The sequence below is a fragment of the Bactrocera latifrons genome, unplaced genomic scaffold (assembly GCF_001853355.1).
Source record: "Bactrocera latifrons isolate USDA-ARS-PBARC rearing strain unplaced genomic scaffold, ASM185335v1 scaffold_95, whole genome shotgun sequence".
Lineage (NCBI taxonomy): Eukaryota > Metazoa > Arthropoda > Insecta > Diptera > Tephritidae > Bactrocera > Bactrocera latifrons.
In genome coordinates, this window is record NW_017537656.1 from 1,228,484 (window position 1) to 1,251,363 (window position 22,880).

Sequence of the window (22,880 nt, forward strand, 5' to 3'; positions counted from 1 at the left end):
GTCTAATGGTATCCGCAAAAGAACCATGTAGCACCGATCTTTTTTTACTTCAACGACAGTGGGGTCTATTATCGAAACTAGTATTATCCTGAAGTAACCCGTCTGCGTTGATAGTAATGTTAGGTATTCTTTAACCAGCCACTAAACTGTCTCCGGATCAGTAGTTCAAGTGCTACTTTGATGGTAGTAATCTTAGCCTTAAATACGCTAAAATAGTCTGAAAGCCTGAAACTAGTATTGAAGGATAGTTCTTGATAAGAAGTATTTCCATCCCAACTTGTTCTTTTCTTCTTTATTGCCGTAGGCACAGCTTACACGGTAATAGCCGAGTTTACAACCGCGCACCAGTCGTTCTACATTTTCGTTGTTTGGCGCCAATTGAAGATTCCAAGTGTAGCCAGGTGCATCTCCATCTGTTCTTTCCAATGGAGTTTGGTCTTTGTTCATCGGGAGAGGACTTTACCTCTCAACTGAAAATGCTTGGCATTCTCAGGGCACTGATCAACGCATTGATTTGATCCGCTGTACTTTTGAGTGCCGTGGAGTAAGGCTGTCGTCAGCAGGTACCCACTTTAAACACACCGGACGTTAACCTCTCAACTGTCAACAGTGACGTGGGTGGCAAGTCGCGAGTGCGACGACTGTTTGTTTGATGACAGGAGATCTTTCGTCTTGCCCTCGTTCACTACCACATCCATTTGCTTCGCTTCCTCATTCAGTATGGAGAAATCAATATCATATAATCTTTAATTTAATCAAGAGAAAATTATTTATTAGAATTAACTTTAAATTAATTAATTAGCTACTTACCCAAAATTTATAACGCTCTACATATGTATGCTTGCCTAAGGTATTTGACACAAAAAAAAAAATTCTACTTATTTTAATTTATATAAAAAGTACCAAAAGCTGACACTTCGTTAACCGCACACATGTACACATGCAACTACAAATAATGTTGACTTTTGTGTGCCAAGCTGTTTCGCCATTGAAAAAGCGCGACAGCTCGTGAATGTGTGCTCTTTGTGTACGGTTTTATCATTGTATTTGTGTCTGTGTGTATGTGAGAGAGCATGTGCGTCGACTTAATTTCATATACACTTGCATACAAATACACATAATAAATTCCTGCACATCAGAATGTGCCACACTTGTCGCGCCGGCTTTTTTCTCGCTGGTCTGTCGCCGGCTCGTTTGCCTCATTCATATGCAATTGCGCATGTGTGTATTGTGTGTTGCTGTGAATTTATATGTATGTATTTTAATATGTCCTCATGCAATTTGCCTTTTGTCGCTGTTGCATGCAAAACCGTTATCGACTGGCGGTGTGGTGTGTACTGTTGCTACTGTATGAAGAGTAAAGTGAGAGAATAAAGAGTTAAAAGAGCATCGTGGTTTAAAATCTTTTAAATGTACAGGATATAGTAGTACATACATTCCTGATTTCCTGAGGGAGACTTATAGGTTGTGGTTCACTGTTCAATTTTACTACTATTTTAGGTTTAATATAACCTCAAAGTGGTCTCTTTGAACTACTATTGTGAGAAAGTTTTTTTTTAAGAGGTTTCGGATAGTTGAGAAAGCGTTTATTAATGCTCCTGTATTGGAAAAACTGATGAGGAAAGCCAAGAATATTGTGCTCTACCACCCTGTGTAAGCGTGAATCCCCGTCAAAGCATAGTAATCTTAAAAATTTGTTATGTCGATACTGTCGGCAGCCGATATGAAAGCTTCGAGAGAATTCGTGAAAAATCAAGTATATTCCGTAAAGACTTTAATAGATAAGTGAGCCAGACGAGGTAGTTTTGTTGTACTTTCAACTTCGACACGTTCGTTTTCCATCAATATTCTTAGGCTACTATTTGGGTGTCCTTCGAAGTTAATAGCAAAGCCGAAAAAACTTTATTTGAAAAGCGCTTCGCCTGTATGGAATCGCCAGATTCGTAAATTCGATGTTATACCACCTAAAACTCTTCGAGCATATTTCACATCATGTCGTTTCCACACTCTCCTCTTTTTAGACCCAATCGCCCATTTTTTAGAAGCAAAGTCATTGTGTAGGTCTTGGTACTATTTACCAGATCTAGAAAAGTGTCAAGGTTGCTTTCTTTTAAAGATGACAGAAAGTGCAGGGAAGTGGGTATGAGAGAAATGCACAACTTCTACACTTCTTTGCAGCCTTATAGTCTTAACTATCTAAAAGCTTCGACGATCAAGGGGCTAGATGAAGCATCAAATTTAAACTTCAAGTCGGTTACTTCAGCTTGAATTAAACTGGGACTTCATCTGGCATTATTATGGAGCAGTAGGTCTATGTATATCTTAGGTTGGGTTAGGCAGGTAGGCCATTGAGCCACGCATAGACCAGTTTTGGTCCTTTGTGATACCATATGTCATCCTTTAGGGAGTCTGTATTTGACGCGAATCTATAACTATCGATACCTCCTCCAGCGTATCATACCATAGGGGCCCCAGATGCTAACAGCATAATTTTACTAAGGTGGAACAAGTGCACAAGAAATGCTCCGTTGGGTCTCTGGTGTCTTGCCTAACCTAACCTTACCTCATCTCATTATTTTTTCATCAAAGTGGCTTTTTCGGTTTAAGGTCAGTAAAAAGACATATTTATTTCGCCATATTCTGATTCCTGATGAAAAAAGCTAAGCAACTGACTCAGACCGAGTTACAATATATATTTATGTTTCCATTCCTCTAAATTGATTATATTATTTTATTTTATTGATTCAACATTCGGGGTACTTATTTCATTCGTCCCTTAAAAAATTTATTCCACATACTAACTATATAGATGCATATGGATTTATGGACATATCTATCAATTTCTCGAAACCATTGCTCAGCTGAAATATTTAAGCGACATTTTGAAACAACAACAACACACACACTGTTCGACACTTTGGCATGTTTATTGTTGTTCCTTTTATTTTTAGTTGTTTGTGTTTGGTGCCACAACATGGCCATAAAAATAATGAAAATAAGATTGACAGCATAATATGCCGACAGCCTGTCTGCATCAGCGGCTCTTTGGTATGCGTGCTAAAGTACAATAGTCGCCTATTGTTCGAAGTCTGTAGACTAAATTGAGGCGGCGTTGCTGGCCCAATATGAAACGAAATGGTGTTCAGCTCCTCGCTCTCGTTATGTGTTATATTGTGTCCATGGCTGTTGCTGCAGTAGCTATAGACTTTTGTTATTGTTTTTTTTTTAGTAATTTCAATATTTCTTTTTGCTCTTCTTTCATATTTTTAATTTTTTAGTTGCGAATTTTTTATGACTCGCCAAACAAATGGCCGCATAAACTTTTATATGTGTGTGTATACTTTATGCGGTGGTGTGAGTTTATGTCCAAAGGCATGCTGGACATACAGGCCAAACTGGGTACTTCCACATACATTAGTATGTATATTATTGTTGATACTATGATAGTATGCAACTTTATTGTTGATACTAAGATACATACAAAAAAGGTACTTCGAGGGTCAGAGTTGAAAAAAGGTTCGAATATTTCAGGTTTGGGCTGTATAATGTCGATTTCTGTTTCAGTTGTTTCTTGTTGTATAACAGAGAAAGCTTTGACTTCAGCATCAAAAGACCGTATGTTTTCCTTTGATATCTTTGATCTAATCCTTCTTTGTCAAGTGTATAATCGGTAGCTCACGTCTCTAATGGTTTTAGTTGACTTAGGATATGTCTCCTAGATATAGTAGTGGTCTATTTTATCCACCAAACCCTGATTATCCTGCTATGGTCGAAGCTCCTTGGAGAGAATTCACCCAAGGTCCCCACTCTTGCTGCTGATTTTGCTTCAGAGCTGCATCCATCCGGTCAGTAACTAACCTAAATTAGCGCCATCCGACTTTTTTTTATCTCTCTGGCTGAATAAAGTAAAATTTACAAATAAATTTAGGGTATTAAAGGTCTAAAGTTGAGTCTTTACCAGTTGGAATGATAAATGCTTTTCGCTCTCTATATAATAAACTATATAAAATGATAATTCTGTAGGAGAAGAACTATTAGCCATAAATTCAAACAATACTAAGGATGAGTTTGGATGTGCTGAAAATTTCTTGCTGTTGTTTATTTCTAAAAATGAGGTTCAGTTCTTGCGGTTTGAAAAGCTATTTCGGAGTTTTTAAAAATTACTCCTTTTTAAAAGTAAAAAGTTTAGTAACAGTGCTTAAAGCTCACAACCAAAGCCATTTTTTTCTGCGGCTACCTTTGGTTCGACTGGGACTTCGTCGTTTCACAACAGAAAAATTAATTAGCCTGCACTATAATAATAATAAAGTGCTCCCATTTGTAAACCCTCTTCTTCCACATCACTAGAGCGGCAGTTCAATGACTACGGTATCGTTAAAGCTGTACTCAGTGTTTGTTTTTGTTGGCAGCACGGGCAAGCCGCCGTGCATCCTGTTTGACACTTTACCATGTATGCTTATATATAGATAGGAATGTATGTATTATATATATGCATATATTTGTGTGCGTATGTTTATTTAGTATGTCATTCGCTTTTGGTGATTTTTTTGTTAGTGGAAAATGTGAAAAGTATAAAATGAGTAGTGGTAGCCTCGACAGGCGACAGGCGACAAGCAACGGCCTGACAAACGATAGGCCGACAGGATAACAAGCCAACGAGCGGCTTTAAGTGCGCTACTTTTGTTGCTGCATTCTGCTTGCTTGGCTTTGACTACTCAAATATGTGCATACACAAACAATTACATGTCCACGTGTGTGTAAGTAAGCTGGCTGCCACGGCGTCGTGCTTCGTGCCTCGTGTTAGTGGCATGTCAATGCTTTGTTTTACCAACTTTTTGTGATATATTTTCTTTTTAATTCTTGATGTTCTTCACGATCCACAAGTATTTGTGTGTGTGTGTATGTGAAAAAAAATTTTTCTTACAAACTATAATGGCAAACAATTTTTTGACGCTTTTGTGGCTTTAATGAAAGGTTTTGTGTGAGAAAATCGCTGGCTCGTTGGCTCGCTGTGCATTCAAAACCCTGCTAAAGAGTGTTTGTGGCATGATGCAGGCATAGCTTTTGGTGAATTACATGACAGCATCAACGATAGGTGGAAAAAAAAAATGTTAGCTTAACTACGCTTTCCCTTGCAGTGTTTGTGCACCTAAATAGAGTAACAGCGGATTTGACGCTGTTGGTGGGTAGTTATGTTTTTAGTACACTGTGTCTCATTATTTACAAATAACTATTTAAGGATCGGCCATTTAATTTTTTCCATTGTGACCTGGTTTTAGCGGAATCTAAGAAAAAACTAGGAAGATAGGAAACAATATTACATATTTATGGTGTTAAAGTATAATCCATCACTTATGTCCTCCATATATACGCCAAAAAGTCAATGAGAGATGAAACAAGAGCAAAATATTAAATTCGGTTGCACGAATATAAAATCACCTACAAAAATACAAGAGATTAAGTATTAACAAGAGTTGATCGGTCAATTTGTATGGAAGCTCACTAGGCATTGCTATAATGATACGATCTGAACAATTACTTTGGAGATTGTACTGATGTCTTGGACAATAGCCTATTCAAAATTTCGCGGAAATATTTCTTCAAATTAAAGTGTTTTCAATACAAACACCTTATTCCGAACGTTCAAAAACTGAAGAATTAGTTCGCATATATCCAAACGCACAAAGGGCATACGGTCATACAGACGGTTATATTGACGCACGTGGATAAATTTGCTCAGCTCGTCACGGAGATCATTTTTACAGTGAAATCTGCCTTAAGCGGACACTCGTGGTAACAGCTTTTTTTCGGTTAATGCGGTTACTCAAAAATATCAAAAAATATTGAGACCAGCCAATGTGTCCGGTTCGTGGAAATATCCGCTTAATAGAGCATCCGTTTAATAGAGATTTCACTGTATATATGCTTTATATGATCTCTGACGTTTTCTTTTGTGGCAAATTTAACACTCATATACCTTGTTCAGGGTTTAAAACTTAAACTATATATCTTTATACCTGGATTAACACTCATTAATTTGTCGTTTTAATTTCATGAAAATATTTCCAGTGAAGTCATATTAATGTAAACTACTTGTCAGAAGATTGTTGATGGTTGGCTACTGTGAGATGTTGTCAGACGACTGTTGTTAGAAAATTGTTGTCAGTTATCTCCGAGATTGCTGTTGTCAGTTGGCTACTGGCAAATAGCAACTGTCAGAGAACTGCTGTCAGGAGACTCTTGTCGGTTAATTGTCAGATAAACATTATTAGATAATGACTACTGCCATATGGTTGTCGTTAGAAGGCTTTTGCCATTTCCCTTTATATTATTGCTGTTATATATGTACTACTCTTACCCGTTTTGCTGCTGACAGATAGGTGCTGTCAAGTTACTTGTCAAGTTACTGTTGTCAGAAGACTGCTATTAATATCAGATCGTCGCTATTGCATGGTCGTTGCCATCTATTTTACCAGATTGATGTCGTCAGAAGATGACATTAGTCAGTCGGCTAGTGCTATCAGAAGGTTGCTGTAAGTCGATGACTTGTTTAGGTTATGTTAAGAGGTCAATACTTTCAAGGATCTCATCCGCCATTTCATTATGTTAACACTCGAAGGCTATTATCAGTTTGGTTTTAGATGCTTCTACCAAATGGTTGTAGCGTCTTAGAAGGCTGCTTTAAAATAGTTTTAGTTGATGGCTTCTATCAGATTAATACTGTCAGAGCCTTGTTAGCTGCATTTGCCAGACAGCAATCTCTTAAAAAGGCGCTGTCAAACTGCTGTCAGTTAGCTGTCAGATTGATGTCCTTAGTTATCTGTCAATTGGCTTGAAAAGGAGGGTTACATTCTTTTGAAAAATATAACAGCTTTCATTTAACAAAAAAATCATTTCTGACAGAAGAACTAAAATTGTTAATTGATAAATTGTGGTTGCCACATAGTTTCTATTTTATAAAAAAAAACGTGTTTTGCGGTTATGTACTTTTATCAGTTTCCACATCAGTTCTAAAAATAAAAGCAAACATTATCAGAAAAAATCGCTCATGATTGAGCGACATTTATTGTTTCCGCTACAAAAGGCGCGAAAATGACGACGGAAGCTCAAACAATGAAATAATAAATACAATGATAATGTGTAAAGAAATAAAAAATTCTTAGGAAAAGTTGAAAACCGTGTGACGTGCATGAAAATGAGAAATTAAAATGAATAGAAACAAAAGTGTAGAAATAGAAGCAATATGCTAAAAATGTGGGGTGCGCCTGAATGTAGACTACAAGAAAAACTTTTAGTGTGAAAAGCAATGTAGAGAGTAAAAAACAGAGAACATTTACAAGAAAATACCCTTCAGCTTCAAAGGCATTGTACTGCGCCTAAAAGCAGCCAATCAGTTTGAATAAAAAACCAGTAACGCCTCGTGGCATGCAGCAATTTTGGCGAGCGTGGCCTTTGTGCGCCGCAAATGCAAATTGTTAGCTGTCTGCTTGCCGCACAGTGACAGAATAAAAAATTTTATATTTATTATTATATTTTTTGGATTTTTTTTTTAAATATTATCTGCCTTCATTTTTGTGTTTGAACTCGTTTGCATTTTTTTTTGAATTTGTCGCCATTTCTCACTTGCTACTGAATTGCGTTTCGCTTTTTTCTTCAAACTTTTATTTTAATTTTTGCGTCAATAATTTTTTCCACTCGCCACGGCTGTTTCACGCAATCAATTCTTCGCGACGCCATCGCTGTCGTTCAAACAGCCAACGGAAGCGACAACATAATGCAACTTCATTTTATTGCCGTTCCATTTGGTGTTGCCACGCCATTATTGCAGTCGCTGTCGCTACGATTATTTGTTCTGCAGCACAGTTRTTGTTGTTGCAACAACCGTTGCCGTTGTTAATGTGCTTGCTGCTGTCGTTGCTCCAATTTCAAGCAACATTTTTCGTAATTTCTCTGACTTTGTTGTTGTAGTGTTTTTCGGTTTTTTTTGGGAGATCTCTGTTTTCGCCATTTTTTCAGCTGCCAAATTACATTCGCAAAAATATGTGGTTGTTGTGATTTTTGCAGCAAATTTGTCACATAAGTAAGGGCGAAGTAGGCGTGGAGTGCGCGCACAGCTCCTGTGTAAGTGTAATGTGTTGTTGTTATTGCCGGGTGGCTCACTGCAGCGGGTTTCCCATTAACATTCGCATACAAATTTAAAAGGCGATTGTCTGTGGCAGCGCAACTTTTCGCAATGCCGTTTGGGGCACAAATGCGCAGTTCAAGCAGCTTGCGGGGTTTAGGGGGGTCTATGCAAAATATTCTGTGGCAGCCGAGTTACCAGTTGATAACTTCTACGCGTTGACAGCAGAAAATGTATATTGTGGTTGTCGTTGCAACTATTTCAATAGTGTGCTGTCACTTATGCATTTTCCGCTCTTCGCTTGCCACACATACACACTTTGTTTTATGTGCGCTCCACTTAAGCTCTTAGTTTATTGTATTTTTATATATATATATTTTTATAAGTCATTTATATAATTTTTCTCAATTTTTAAAGAATAGTTTTGGTCAGTTTTTTAATTTGCATAAGTTAAGAAAATGGCTCTTCTAGAGTTGCCTGATTATTCAAAAAAAGTTTATCTATTAAGGTAACTAAAGTAAACACTTAAACATAATGAATTTTCAAACGATACCTCAGCTTTGCAAGCTGAGCCATACATTTTTCAGAGCTGAAGATTGCTGTGAGTATTATTCCGCTATAGACTTGAACCATTATAGATTATACTATGAAGATTCCACTCTTCAAAAAAAAAAGGATGGAAGCATTGGTGAAAAATACCCTATCAAAACTGATAAGAGACTCACTGAAAAGCTGCTCATTAAAAATCCTCTAAAGGATAATATGTAAGATACATTGTGACAAAAAGAAATTGTAGATAAAGTGAAGAATATTTAATTATTCATCAACATTTACTTTGTCACCTTTAAAGTAATCTGCACTACATAGATGTAATTTACTTACGCTAACGTTTTTTCGGGTCCTTGAAACTTTTCATAAGCACTGTTTGCGATGGTCTTCAGCTTCTCCAGCGAATTTGGTTTCATCTTTACGGAACATGAAAGAATCACATTGGAATAAAACTTTTTCTTAACTTTAAATTCGGTCACAATCGTATTCTTTTTGAAAGATTCAGCATTATCGGGATGAGCCATGCAAGAACGCATTTCATACACAAAATATCCACCACATCGATTCGAAGAGACTAGCGAGAGATGTTGAGCTCTCTTTGCATCTCTCTAATACTCGTCTGACTTTTTTCAACGATCATATCCTTAACTTTTTATTTAACTATTTTCATCAATTGCATTTTCACCGATCTCTCGACCATCTTTGAAGGCTTTGTACCACTAATTGGCTTGTGTTTTTGATAAAACTGTATCACCGCAAGCTTTTTTCCAACATTTGCTTTCACCAATTCACACGAAAAATCGCAACGCATTACTGAAGTGTACCGACTTAAGCAGCTGCTGTAAACAAACTGGTTGACAAATCGCACTCATATTTGAGATAGTAATTAAGAACATTCCTACCAACTAAGGAAAATAATTGTTTTGAAATATCGTTTGTCCGGGGAATTTAATTACAATTAATTTGTCAAACCATATCTTGTACAGGGTAAAAAATTTTAAGTAGGCCTTAATTTACTTAATTAGCAAATTGCCCACACGTGTAACGTTAAAACGAAGAATAGTTAATTCACTCAATTAGGCTTATGTATGAAAAGTATGGTACTTAATTTCATCGAAATTAATGATAATACTTAACTTAAAGTATTTTTATTTATTATTTTTGTTATAAAATAATAAGATTCAATATGAAGTATGAAATGATGAATTTCAATGCTAATTGAGAACACTTAAATAATGAATTTGATGACTTAATTAGTAAGTAAGTGGTTAGATAATTTTTAAATCGTTGATTTTGAAGATGAATTCAGTAAACTTAACTTCAAACAAATTAATTCAATATGAGGCAATTACCTCAGATATTTTCGCATCCTAATTGAGAACTGAAGCAATAACTCAAATAGACCAGTTTTAACTGAAGTTTGAGCTAAATGGTAGTTAAATCCGATGATTCAATCACTTTCATAATTGTGCCAGTTTGTTTTCGAGGTAAATTGAGTTAACTTAAACAAACTCAAAACCCATGACTCAGTTAAAGACTTAATTGCATTAGTTAAATTTGAAGCTAAATTTAGTACATTTAAATACTGAAACCGATAATTCATTTTCATTCATTATTTGCCCTAGTTATTTTTGAAACTTAATTTAGTTCATTTAAATTCTAATTCATTCATTGACCCAATTATTTGGCTCAGCTAAAGTGACCATCAAAAAGCATCTTATGGTGAATTCTTTTTAAAAGGCATTTTTTTAATAAAAAAAGATGATCTGCATTTACAGAATTTAGTATACTTTCAATTTCGGTGATTCATTTTGAAAATTTTCGAAACCCATTGAAAAAAAAATCGTTTTTTAAGAAAATTACAATTTGGAAGAGCGTAAAAAAATCGAAATTAGTATCAAAAACCTTGGTCCTTCGATTATTATCTGCTAAATATATTTAACAGGTCGTAAGAAAATGTCAAGTCGGTCGGTTTAGTCGTATCGGACATCCTCATCGAATCTGTGAACAGTGATTCCAAAAGAACTTATATAAAAAATTTTATATCTCTGAAACTATTTGCCGGACCAACTTCAAAGCCTCGGAGAATATTCTTAATTATATGAAAACGTGATAAACATAAGAACAAAAAAAAAAATCGAAAAATTCAAAGGTGTATAACCTATTAATTGACTTATATGATCCGAGTTTAAATGATTTTCGCTAGCGCCTCTGGGATTTGTGCATATACTTAAGTATTATATAAATGGATCATATATTGGGGGAATTTTCGTTTTTTTTATTGGTTTTCAAAATGCCACATTCCAAAAAATTTTTGTAACAAAATCAAATAACCCGTACAAGCTTGTTTATATGTTTTTGTGTGTTGTCTTAATTTGTTGAACATAAGAATCCATGGAACAGTGTAAAAAATTGCCTACTATTACTTCCTGGAATCAAAATCTGTAGACGGAAAAATTATTATCCTCTGAGAGTACACACAAGCTGCTGCTGTTTGYTGTTGTTGGATAATTGCAATTTGCATAGTACGCTATGCACACCTACATATCTACTCACTTGAATATGTATGTATGTACCTTATATATACACGAATGGGTACATGCAACATGTCTTTTGTCTATATACACACATTCTCATACAAGCGCTTGAGTGTTAGCTTGTGCTGAGGGTCTTCGAGAAATATAGGACACGCCAGCTCTACGATAAATGATGGCTAAGTCATAGGAAATGTAGGCGGCGATACGGTTACGGAGTATTTGTTGTTGTTGCAATTGCAAGTTGCAAGTGTAGCGATTAGAAAGCAAGTGAGTGCAACGAAAAATGGGGACAAAGAATGTTGCGGAGTAAAAGTAGAGGCAGCAAAAAAAAAAACAAAAAAAAAAAACGCGCCATGAAAAGTTGCACTCCAAGGGGCATAATGTATGCGTAATGTGGCAGCGGCAGGCAACCGACGTGTGTGTGTGAGCTGTTGCCTGTGAAGACATAAGAAAAATGCACTCTAATGGCGGTACAACTGTGCCGCACTTGAATAACAACAACGATGGCAACTGTAATAACAACAACGACAACACACCAAGCATAAGCGACTTTGTAGCTGCAAGTGCATATAACTTGTTTTTGTTGCTGTACGTTTTATTTTTTCTTTGCTGCTTTTGACAACAATAGTGCAACGTGGCATTCGCTCGCGTATGCGAAGGCGACAATTTATTTACATGCATGTGGCATGCAACATGGTTGTTTTTGTTGCATGTGCATTCGTGTTCGTATTTGTTTATGTGTTGTACGCACACTGCGCCATATTATAAATAATTTGTGCCGTGTCTGGGGTGTTGCTTGCAACATGTTTAGGTCGCCTTAAGTATGCTGCAAGTAATGTTAGCATAACCGTTCTGAGTCTCCAGTGACTGCTGCGATTGCGGTAATTTTTCTTCAACTTCAAATTCCATGCGATCTACTTTTATTTCTTTGGATTTTTTCTGATTTACTTTGCGACGGTTTGTGTGTCATTGTTGCCGCGGCTTTGTTGCAAGCGAAAGTGGTGTGCGGGATTATAAGTTAACGGAAGGAAATTATTGCTCAAATTTACTTTAAAGCGAAGTTTTTTAAGGATTCTTGCTTTTTTTTTTAATTTAGGGAAATTAAGTAGATAGCATGAAAAGATCGATCAGTTTGTATGGAAATTACATGTTACAGTGTCCGAAGTAAACAATATACTACGTACAGTACTTTATACAAAATTTCGTAAGGATATCTTGTTTTCCTTCCGCAGAACTTTTCTTTCGAGAAATATTAACACCGACTCATCAGATCAATAGTTCAGTTGCTAATCCATCGGCCCTCGCCGCTTTGAAATTATCAGACGTGTAATTGTTATTCGAAGTTCTTCATGGTTGGGCAATGGAACGTCTGCTCCCATCGTCATCGATTGGGGAATCGGGTTCACCATCTCCTGGTGTTATGCTCGCACTGCCATTCAGCCGGCTAGAGGAGTGCTCCCTCCAAGTGTTTCATCACCTCTGAGGGTTCTACAAGAGTATGCTCGTTACTTGACACATTCTTTTAGTCGCCGCTTCTTTTTGTAGAATTTTCGATCATTACGCATTTTGGCCTCTCTCTCCTATGAGCTGCTTGAGACATGTATAAAATAATCGTTTCTGGCCACTCTGGCCTGAATGGCGATCAGAGAACCTTCCTCACTTGTGTGAACTTCTTCACATGACTTCATCTTCCAAACCTCCTTTTATAAACTACTTTCGAACAATTTCGCATTTCTAAATATTATTTTATGAAGGTTAAATCTCCTTGATAGAAACGGTGCTTGACAAATATTTAAAGGAGGCAGGCTTGGCTAAAAACTCGTAAAAAGAGATTTAGTTCCATATTGTATTTCAGGAAAGATGGTTCTGTATTGTACAGGGGACTCGAATAATCTTCTTACGCGGAAATCATATCCTTTAAGTAAAACGAGATATCATTCTATAATATATTCAAAGAATAATGGTGCAGCCCTCAACAAATGACTCGAATCTCTTGCTAGAAAATATTGAGCGTCTCTTTTCACTCGTACAGCTACGAGACGGTTAAAAAGATCCGACTAACACAGTCCTGTCTCTTTTATATCATATTTAAACTCTTAATACTTGGATAGCGGTTTACAGTGTGTGCACATTCCAGCTATTTCTTTACACCTCCCTTGCTGTCCCAACTGGCGCTATTGTTGGCTCCTTTAAGATAACTCTCCACTTACTATTGTGCTTATGCTTACTGGTATTTCGGTATTTGTTATTGCTTTTATGTCCGTTTTTATTGTTTTTGCTATTACTGTTACTTATAGTTCTACTTGCTGTGCCTCACGTATTCGCATTCTTACCCTTTAAGTTTCCTATGGCTTCGCACTTATTGCAATCCGCTCAAGTATTGTCATTGCATTTGTGGTTATTTGTATTGTTTTTTCCCATTGCTATTTTTTACTCTTTTTGTTACTCTTATTTGTTATTTACGTTTTTTCATAGTGTTTGGCACAATATTTGTACTGTCAGCACATTGCTGGCGCTGCAATTTCCAAAGGCGTTGAAAGGCTTAGGTGTGAGGTAAGCTGCAGTGTCGATACCATCTTGCATTTGAATGCTACGAGTATTTACGTAATGGTTTTCAACGATTCGGACTCATTCACATTCACTAAAGGACCACATAAATGCAAGTAAGGTAGAAGCTGGTATGGAAGAAAAATATTTGTTCTTTTGTGAATGCGGTCCTGTTGGCAGTTAGCCAATTGTTACTAGTTATTTTCTCTTACTTTCTAACTGGTGGCGAAGCTCATGAAAAGCCATTGTTTTTGAGATGATCTTGACCTGATATTGTCTCAAGTGTTTCTGTATTATAGTGAACACTTCTTAGGTAGGGGAACATTGCGATAATCGGTATAATTTGGTAATAGGTTTTTTGTCCCTATCTCTTTGGTTTCTTCGCATTTCCAAGATTCTCAACGTTACTTTCCAGCTCAATGGCTTGTACGATGTTTGCTTTAAGGAATATAATCGGTAATGAATTGTTAATATAGCTGTCAATTAATATCTATCCGAGCAGATTTATCATTTCAACTTGGTGAAGTTAGTTTAAGTTTTGAGGCTAGTCCTTGAATAATAGCATGACGATTCCAAAAATATTTTAGGCATGAATCAATAGATCCGTATTTCCCGATGAAATTATTTAAATTTAACGCAAACCTGTTGAGAGGGCTAATTTTGATTCCATTCCGTCCAGATAAAGAAGTCATAGCATTCAAGAATTTTTTTCGACGAAAAGGATAGAAAATGTTCCCCCTGAGTATAAGCACAGAGCAGAAACGATCAGCGGATAAATCAGAAGAACTGCAGACGAAATTGCTATGATTCAAATATAAAATGTTTCAAGTATCAAAATCAATAAGAGAATACCCAAATTACAAGTAAATAGGCATTCGAGATTAAAGTTATTCTAAACTAAATCCTCAAACCAATTTTATCAATTTTGAGAGATATCAAACTGCAGTCGTTTTTTTTTTCTCAAGAAGCTGCAATTTTGTGGGAATCACCGTTATCGGCCGACGATAGCATATAGCTGACATCTAAACGGAACGATAGCATTCAATGTATGAACAACTTTTTCATTTGACGAGATATCTTCACCAAATTTGACACAATTTAATATCTAAGGCAATGTTGTAATCTCCGAAGTAAATTCGCTATACAAACTGAACGTTAGGAATTTTAGTTAAATTTTCCTCCAAAAAGTAACTTTAAAGTTAATTATTTCTCTACAGGGTTTTTTATAAAATTCTCCTTTGCATTCCAGTTGCATACTTTGACATCTTTGTTTCTCTATTGCCTTCGGTCTCTCACCACACCGCAGCACACTTTAGCTTTGTCTTTGCTTTGCAAATATTTACATTAGTACAATTGTGGTTTACTTCTTGTGCTTTACTTCGCTCGTGCTCGCTATCATTTTACGCGAAACTTTTGTATTTAGTTTTACAATTTTATTTGCGCACGCTACTTTTTCGCACCACTCTCTTTTATTTTTATTTCGATCTCTATAAACCCACTGTCACTCATTGCCACAGCCCCGCTCCCGCGCGACATCTTCTGCATTTTAATTGGCTGCAAGGCACCAACAGCGCTACACAACTAGCATTGCAACAGACAAAAGCATATTTTAGGATAACTATTATGCGCCCACATAGTACTCTCTATATACTGTCTCTGTTGGCGTCCACTCAGCAATCAGTGGGGCAGCCTTCAGTTGTCGTTTTCATGCACGAAATTCAAATTTTATTGCTGAATAAATATTGCTTTGTATTGTTATTATTTATTTATCAAACTCTACCGCTTCCTTCAACCAACGCCACGTACTACAATAACAGTAACAAAAACACTTTATTATTGTTTTTCACGCCAACCTGCTGTAATTTGCAATAATTTTTGGCAAACTGCGCTGAGTATGCGAAGGCGTTCGCCGCGCCCCAGCTACCCAACTACACTATCAGTTAAATCTAGTAAATTCCGTGTACGTGTTTTGCGTGTACAAAGGAGTAAACTTGTAGTTAAAGAAAGGAGCGCCCAGTTAGCTAAAGCAGTAGCGCTTGTGGAGATGACTGTTATGTCGGAGAACCACTTGAGTCCCCGTCTGTTGTGTAGCGCGCACGTCTGTCGCAAATAAATCTTCATAAAAAACTCCCGGTGCGTTTGTAACAGCAGCAGCACCGCACCAGCACCGCACCAGCTAGCTACCTTTCTGCTTTATTTTAAGGCGCGCAACAGTGCGTATGCGTAATATTTAATTAATACTTACTGCGTTCATTTGTAGCAGCCCGTCTTGTGGCGTCAGCTGTGCGCTAAAGGCAATGTAAAATGCACGAAAACAGTTAATATACCTACGCACACATACAAAGACTCAGGCTTAGGTCTCCAGCAAGTAAAAGGCAGTCTCGCCTCATTATAAGTTACGTATACGCCGTGTGCGCCTCACTGAATGCGCGCAAAAGCGCACAAAGGCAGCTAATGTTTTTGAATTACCACACAAATGCGCCCTGCTACGCATGTATATGCAGTTAACTGTATGTGTTACATAATTACACTAATATATATGTATATATACATAAGTGTGCATGTATATTAGTGCGTCTGCTGGCGCATAACTACATTTGCTTTTTATTACAAATGCACTGCACGTGCGTTCGCTTGTTGCTGCATATTTTTATTTGGCATTAATTATACAGAAATTTCATTATTAAGATTTTGTAGAGCATTGTACACGCCGCATTTGCTGGCTATTTCTGTGCACTCAGACCAGTGTGCTTTGCAGTCTTGTGCGCTGCTTTAAGGTTAGTCGAGATTTTAATGAATTTAATATATAGTACGCATTTTGGGCTTCAAGGTGTATTACTATAATGGATTTTCAATTCATTTTTATTCAGTTCTTTTCTAAATTTATAGTAATATGCTCTCCAAGCGCTACATCACTAATTGCTAAGCTGAGCTAGGGCTCTCTTTGCAAAAAAATTTTTAATCTGATAACAAACTTATCTCAAAGATTAAAAGCTTACTGTTATACCAATAGGTTCTTAGATCAACATTTATACCAGTTAAAGTTTTTTATAACAGTTTCATACCAGCTTCTCTTCTACACATCTCAGTTTTTTTTTACTTGTCCCGGTTTAATTTTTTTATACCAGTTGTTCGATTGTCCTGGATAACTATATCCTAGCTAGCTTTTTTACGTATAGTAAATTATATCACATTCAACATTTGTACCAGTTTTGATTTCTTCACCAATATCTCAGTTCTTAGATTTTTACCAGTTTAAATTTTGGATATATATAAATTGTTGGATCTTCCTGTACTGTACTATAATGTATTTTAAATTTATATAGTGTTTTTCATCAAACATTTGGGAATATTCGTAAGACTAGATTGTTCAATTAAATGTGAGATACGAACTATATACACTAATAAGGATCACATCACTACTTGCTAAGCAGAGCTAGAGTTGTCTTCCCGCGATGTATTAACGCGGCAACAAACGTATCTAAAAGATTAACAACTTGCTGTTATACATATAGTAAGTTATACATTATAGATTAGACATTTATAAGAGTTGAAAATTTTATACCAGTTTTGTACCATTTTTTATTTCAACACTTGCATCTCAGTTTCATACCAGTTATTTGATACGCCACTCTACATTTTTAAATCTACACCATCTTATTTTCTGTAATTATACCAGTTATCAATGCTCTCCTTCCTAAACAAAGTACATGTGAAAGCAGCAACTACCATAGCTAAAATAGTTGTACTCAATGCAATGCTTAAAGTACTACAAGTGCTTGCAATTACATATATCTATCTTATATTAGGTACAATTGTAGAAGTTTCCTGTTCTCGAGCCAGACTGACCTTTCGTTGTGGTGCCCAAAAATAAGAAGAAGATGTTATACCAGTTTTTATTATTCATATCCTTTGGTAACATTTATACCAGTTTTAAATATTTATGCCAGTTGTTTGGTGAATTTCTAACTTTTTCGGTGTAGTGAATACTCCACTAATTATATGCTTTACAGTGCTATCAAACTTTATATTGAAGTATTGTCCGCCTTCGCTTGGCTATTTCTCTTCTCGCTTTCCTTGAGCTCTGTACTCTTTGGAAAATATTAACATGCGTTTGCAAAAACAAACGTCTCTAATTGAAATTAATGCAATAAATGCTTACTTTTCTATCTCAATAAAATGTTAACAGCATATTGTATTTATTATTGTATATATTCCAGTTGCTTGTTTGATTCACTATTTTTCAAGATTTGGTGCATATATCCATCATATTAAGGCTTGTTGAAAATATTGTGGAATTTTTGGCATTTTGGGCACAAAAATATATTATGCTCAGCGAAAGTTCTCAACAAAGTTTAATGAAATATATCTCTTACTGATCGATTTGTGCTATTTAAAATTAATGAGAGAAGCAAAAATTCATTTATTCGTTCGTTAAGGCTCTGGGAAAGTTATCTATTAATTTCATATATACTATCTTTGGTTTACAGTATTATATTGATCAAAGCGCCACCTATCGTCTAGACGTTTTTCGAGAATACTGTATTTTAGTTCAGATAAACTTTGTGTTAAATAAATTTAAGTTTATTATCTTTTATGAATTGACCATATATACCTGTAATTTCTGCAATTATTTTTATAAAAGTTTTCTTTCATTATTAATTCCATTTAATAATTCCCAATGACTCTATGATAGCTTCCGCAGTGTTTTTGTTATTGTCTAAGTCTATAACGAAGTGTCGGCTCACAAAAGCTGATTTGCATATTAAAAATTATTGTCATACAAGTCTACAAATAAATGGCAGCGTATTTACATAAAAGCTGATCGGAATTTTTACAATAATTTATTGTAATCGTACTTACTTAAAATGAAGGTCAAGGTATGAGAACGTGCTCAAAACCGGAATGAAGTGCTTTAATGTATGGGCATGGAATTACATAGGTACGCAGATACAAGTATATATGTATATACACGGTTATAGTTTCGTTGCCACGATAGTCGAGTCTTGGTAAGCGAAACGGAGTCGAATTTTTATACGGTCGAAGACTGTCACTACTTAAAATTATTTTGAAATATTCCAGATGAGCAACTTTTCGATCGGCTCTATTTAAAAATCTGTAATTTTAGTCGATTGATGTTGAGGAATTTTCGCGCGATAATAGAATAAATAAATTTTGTTCTGAATACTTTATACCTCAAGTTGCATTTTAATTCAAATACCTCATACAATAATTATAGTAATTTGCACTAATGTTCCATATTTGTGGTTTTTAGGTCCACACGCTCCACATTACAGATACAATTCTGTGTGAACTCAAACACATCTCACAGTCTGTGTTTTTTTTTTAAAGCTGTTTGCAATGAGCGCTTTGCGGTTTCACAATTTAATTTATTATTAACACAACTTTTATAAACACCATCTCCAACTGTGCCCCCCCCACACTACATTGCGGTTTTACTCAACTCTGATGCAGACGATTTTTATAATGCAGTTAATTGTGGCTTTGTCCTTCTGACTTTGCGAATTTCATACTACATTTTCGAACACCGTGACAGTGTTGACAGCGTGATTGTCCGAAGGTATTCGTGTGTATTTGCTTGAGGATTGTTTAATTGAATTTTAATTAACTTTCATGCAATTTGATTCTAATTGTCCATATAAAAAGAGTAGGCGTGCTTACACTATATTTTTGCTTGTGTAAATGTGCATATACTGATGCAAAAATGACGATAATTGTAGGTATATTAATCGTTAATCAGCTTGCTTAGCTGAGCCGTTTTATTCATATCCGTCTGTCTGTCCATCGGTATGTCACGCGAACTTATGGAGGGCAGTGACAGCGGTCGCAATAACAAATGTAGAGCTGGTCAGAGGATCGATTCATTATCCATATCACCTGAGACTGAGACAGCCTTCGTACGGTAAAGAATGAAATGTATTCTAGAGGATCGACTCACTGCAAGACGTCGCCGCCGCCTCGCGCCTCGCGCCTCCGTTGAATTTGTATACGTTAACGTTCTTAGCTCTGCCTCGATTTGGGGTACTAAGCGATGTTCTAATTCCCACTGGAACTGTGTTAAGATGACGCTGAGTCGGGTCGTTCTATTGGTGCTTGTTTAGGAAACTGTGATCGAGGTCACCCTTAACATACGGAATAATACAACTTATTTCAGTGCGAGAGATACTCAAAAAAATCTTACCCTTCCAGTCGTTCCAGCTCCAAAAAATCAAAACCTACAGTCATCTATTAAAGTCGGGTAGGTGAATTGCTCTCTCATTTCCAATGACACGAGAGTTGGGCATCTCTTCATCTCTGGTATGGTCTGGTCGCAGTGCTGACTGCCTGATGATTTGCTAGCTAACTCTCCGCCAAGCTGTATGCGCGCAAGCAGCACTCGCAACATGTTGCTTAGCATACTTCAATTCTAAGTTATTTAAGAATCGAAAATTGACTATTAATCGATTTTTCCATATTTTTGATTTTTTTTCGAAATGTGTTGTTTCGAATATGTTTATAATTTGTATTATTTTCGTAAATATGTTTTTGTAATATTTTTCCTAAAGAAAAATTAAACGAAAAAAAATAAAAATATTGTTTTTTATAAAGTTCTTTTCTTTATAAATTTGTTGTTAATTTTTTGTTTTTTATTGTTAATTATAATTTTTTTTAATTTCTTTAAATTTTTTTTCTAAGATAATTTTTTTCTTATTTATAAATTAAAAAAAAAGAAAAATTGTTCTTATATTAACTTGAATTGCCATGATCATCAGTTACGCAGCCACAAAGCAAACCCGTTCTGCCAATAACAAGAGTAAATAAAGTTCAAGCTTAAATAAACTCACCTTGCTGTCGAAAGCGTTAAACATTTACACGCACACGCTGCGTACGCAGCAATTTTAAAGGCGTATAAAAACGTTTAAGTAAGAATTAAGTGCGCTTTAAATAGGCCTACAAGGTGAGCAAAGAGTCAGCTGGGCCAACAAGTAACCTAGCGAACCAGCTTACCCTGTCAACAGCAACAACAAGCATCACTACAGTTGTCAGCATATAAGGCGTGTGCCGCCAAATGCGTTGATTTTAATTTTTTGCCTTCGATTTTGGCAAATAAACGATAAAAAAGATAAATCAAAGCAAATTAATTACGTATGCGTTGCGCATACGCCGCGTAGCACCGATACAAGCGAGCGATAATTCATGGCACATTTTCGCTGTGATAGATGCGCTTGGCAAAGACTTTTAAGTGAGTAATGTAAGTTTGCAGAGAATTTTTTGCGCTTATCTCGATGTACAATAACAACAGCAATACTCATTTTGTATGTATGTGTGTATTTAAATGATTGAGTGCGTGTTTGCCAGCATTACTGCGCCTCATGAATCTTCGACGTCGAGTTTTTACTTTGATTTATTTGCTCACATCGCCCTTTTTGGAATTTATTTTTCGTTGATTTTTAACTTGATTTGTTGTTACACCTTTTTATTTTCTTAATTTTTTTTTCCTTTTTCTTCGATGTTTTTTTCCCATCTTGCTCTTTTTTATGAGCACTCGCGCAATACGCAGCTTTACAACACCTGACGCACGTCGCGTGGGCTGTCGGCCGTCTATATGTCCGTCTGTAAGTTTCTTTGTTTGCCTTTCTACCTTTCTGCTTGCTTGGCCAGATGATTGTTTTGATAAGCCTTCTTTTTGCTTTAATTTTTTATTTGTGTTTTCGCTGTCCCAGTCGTTGCCAAACTCGGTGACTAAATGTGCGCATCACTGTGAGTATGCTTGTCTGATTGATATGAATGATAATGCTTTGTTTTTATAGACGGTTTGGCTGGCGTGGCTTCTGTGTTGCTTGCAGACAAGGTGTCGCTATTTATGGGTTTCTTATGAAAGAACTTTTATGTTTTATTTTATGTATTCTTTTTGTTGAAATATAGCTGATTATTTGATTGTTTTATTGGCTTTGTAAATAATCTTTTTATTTGTAATGCCCAATTATTAATAACATAAAAAATAAGAAAAAATATTAAATAAGGCTACACCGAAGCTAAGTATATACCATTCACTTTAGCATTTATTTTAGCAAACATGGGTAGGGTCTGCTGTAGTGCTCGGATCTGAGCAATTTATTCAAATATTACAATGCAGTTTTTATGCTATGATTGTTTCCCTGGTGCCTTGCTCTAGACATTTCCTGCAATCTCAAACTGTCATCCCCATCCTGCGGGCATGTGTCGCCACCAGACAGTGACCAGTTAGTCATATTGTGTTCCTACAATCTTTTCTATCGTAATTACTAAACTACCCATCGCTTCCCTTGCTTAAATATTGGTTTTCTGACTTCTCAAAAATCGTGCAAATTTTTCGTTTTTTCTTACTAACCTAAGTTTGTATGTGGCTTTATAAAATTAAATAGAATAAACACATTTGAGAAGTACAGTTCAGTGCTATTGAATGAATGAAAAATTATAAAAAAAATTAATTATACAAAAAAGAAAATTGGAACAAAATTTAATTTCTGGTTTTCTATTTTTCAGCAGCAGAATATAGAACCGGTGATTTGGGTAAGTCTGTCAGAAGTTTTAAGTTTTAAATATGTGTAAACATTGCAATGCTATTCGTTTAAATTTCATTATAAATTTTTTTGTTCTTTTTGAAGCCTTTGAATTAACCTCCTAAGCCCCATCCTTCTTACTACGTATTTAAATATAGTTTATTTTTTCTTGAAATATATTTAGGAATACTCAAGCTTAACTTAGGAGAAAATCATTAAGCCTTCAAGAGCATGTATCAAAGTATTATGAGGGTGTTTTTTTTGAACTCATGAACGAGGCAGTAATCTATGAGAGATATTATAACACACATTATAACATACACATAATTTTGGCTTTTCGAAAATAACTTTAAAATAGAGAAAATGGTGTATATTTTTCGAGGGAACTTAGCTAAGGTTTTTACAAACAACAAGGTTTGAGTTTAGTTTATAAGTTTCTGTCGATAGGACATTAGTTTACTAATCTGTTTAAATGATATGTTTGGCAAAAGTTATACTTTTTAGTTAGTAGAAACGCATTTAACTACTGTGGACTCACATTTTTTAATACAACCACAACCACCTACTTTCATGCTATTTTCC

General features: G+C 35.7%; 1 long non-coding RNA gene across 1 annotated transcript in view; it reads left to right on the forward strand.

The window, feature by feature from the left end:
* LOC108977747 overlaps positions 1 to 22,880 on the forward strand; it is a 59,000-nt gene that overhangs the window by 21,223 nt on the left and 14,897 nt on the right. Inside the window, exon 3 of the long non-coding RNA XR_001994064.1 lies at positions 22,282 to 22,308. This is a non-coding gene — a long non-coding RNA (uncharacterized LOC108977747). The remainder of the gene's footprint in view (positions 1 to 22,281; positions 22,309 to 22,880) is intronic.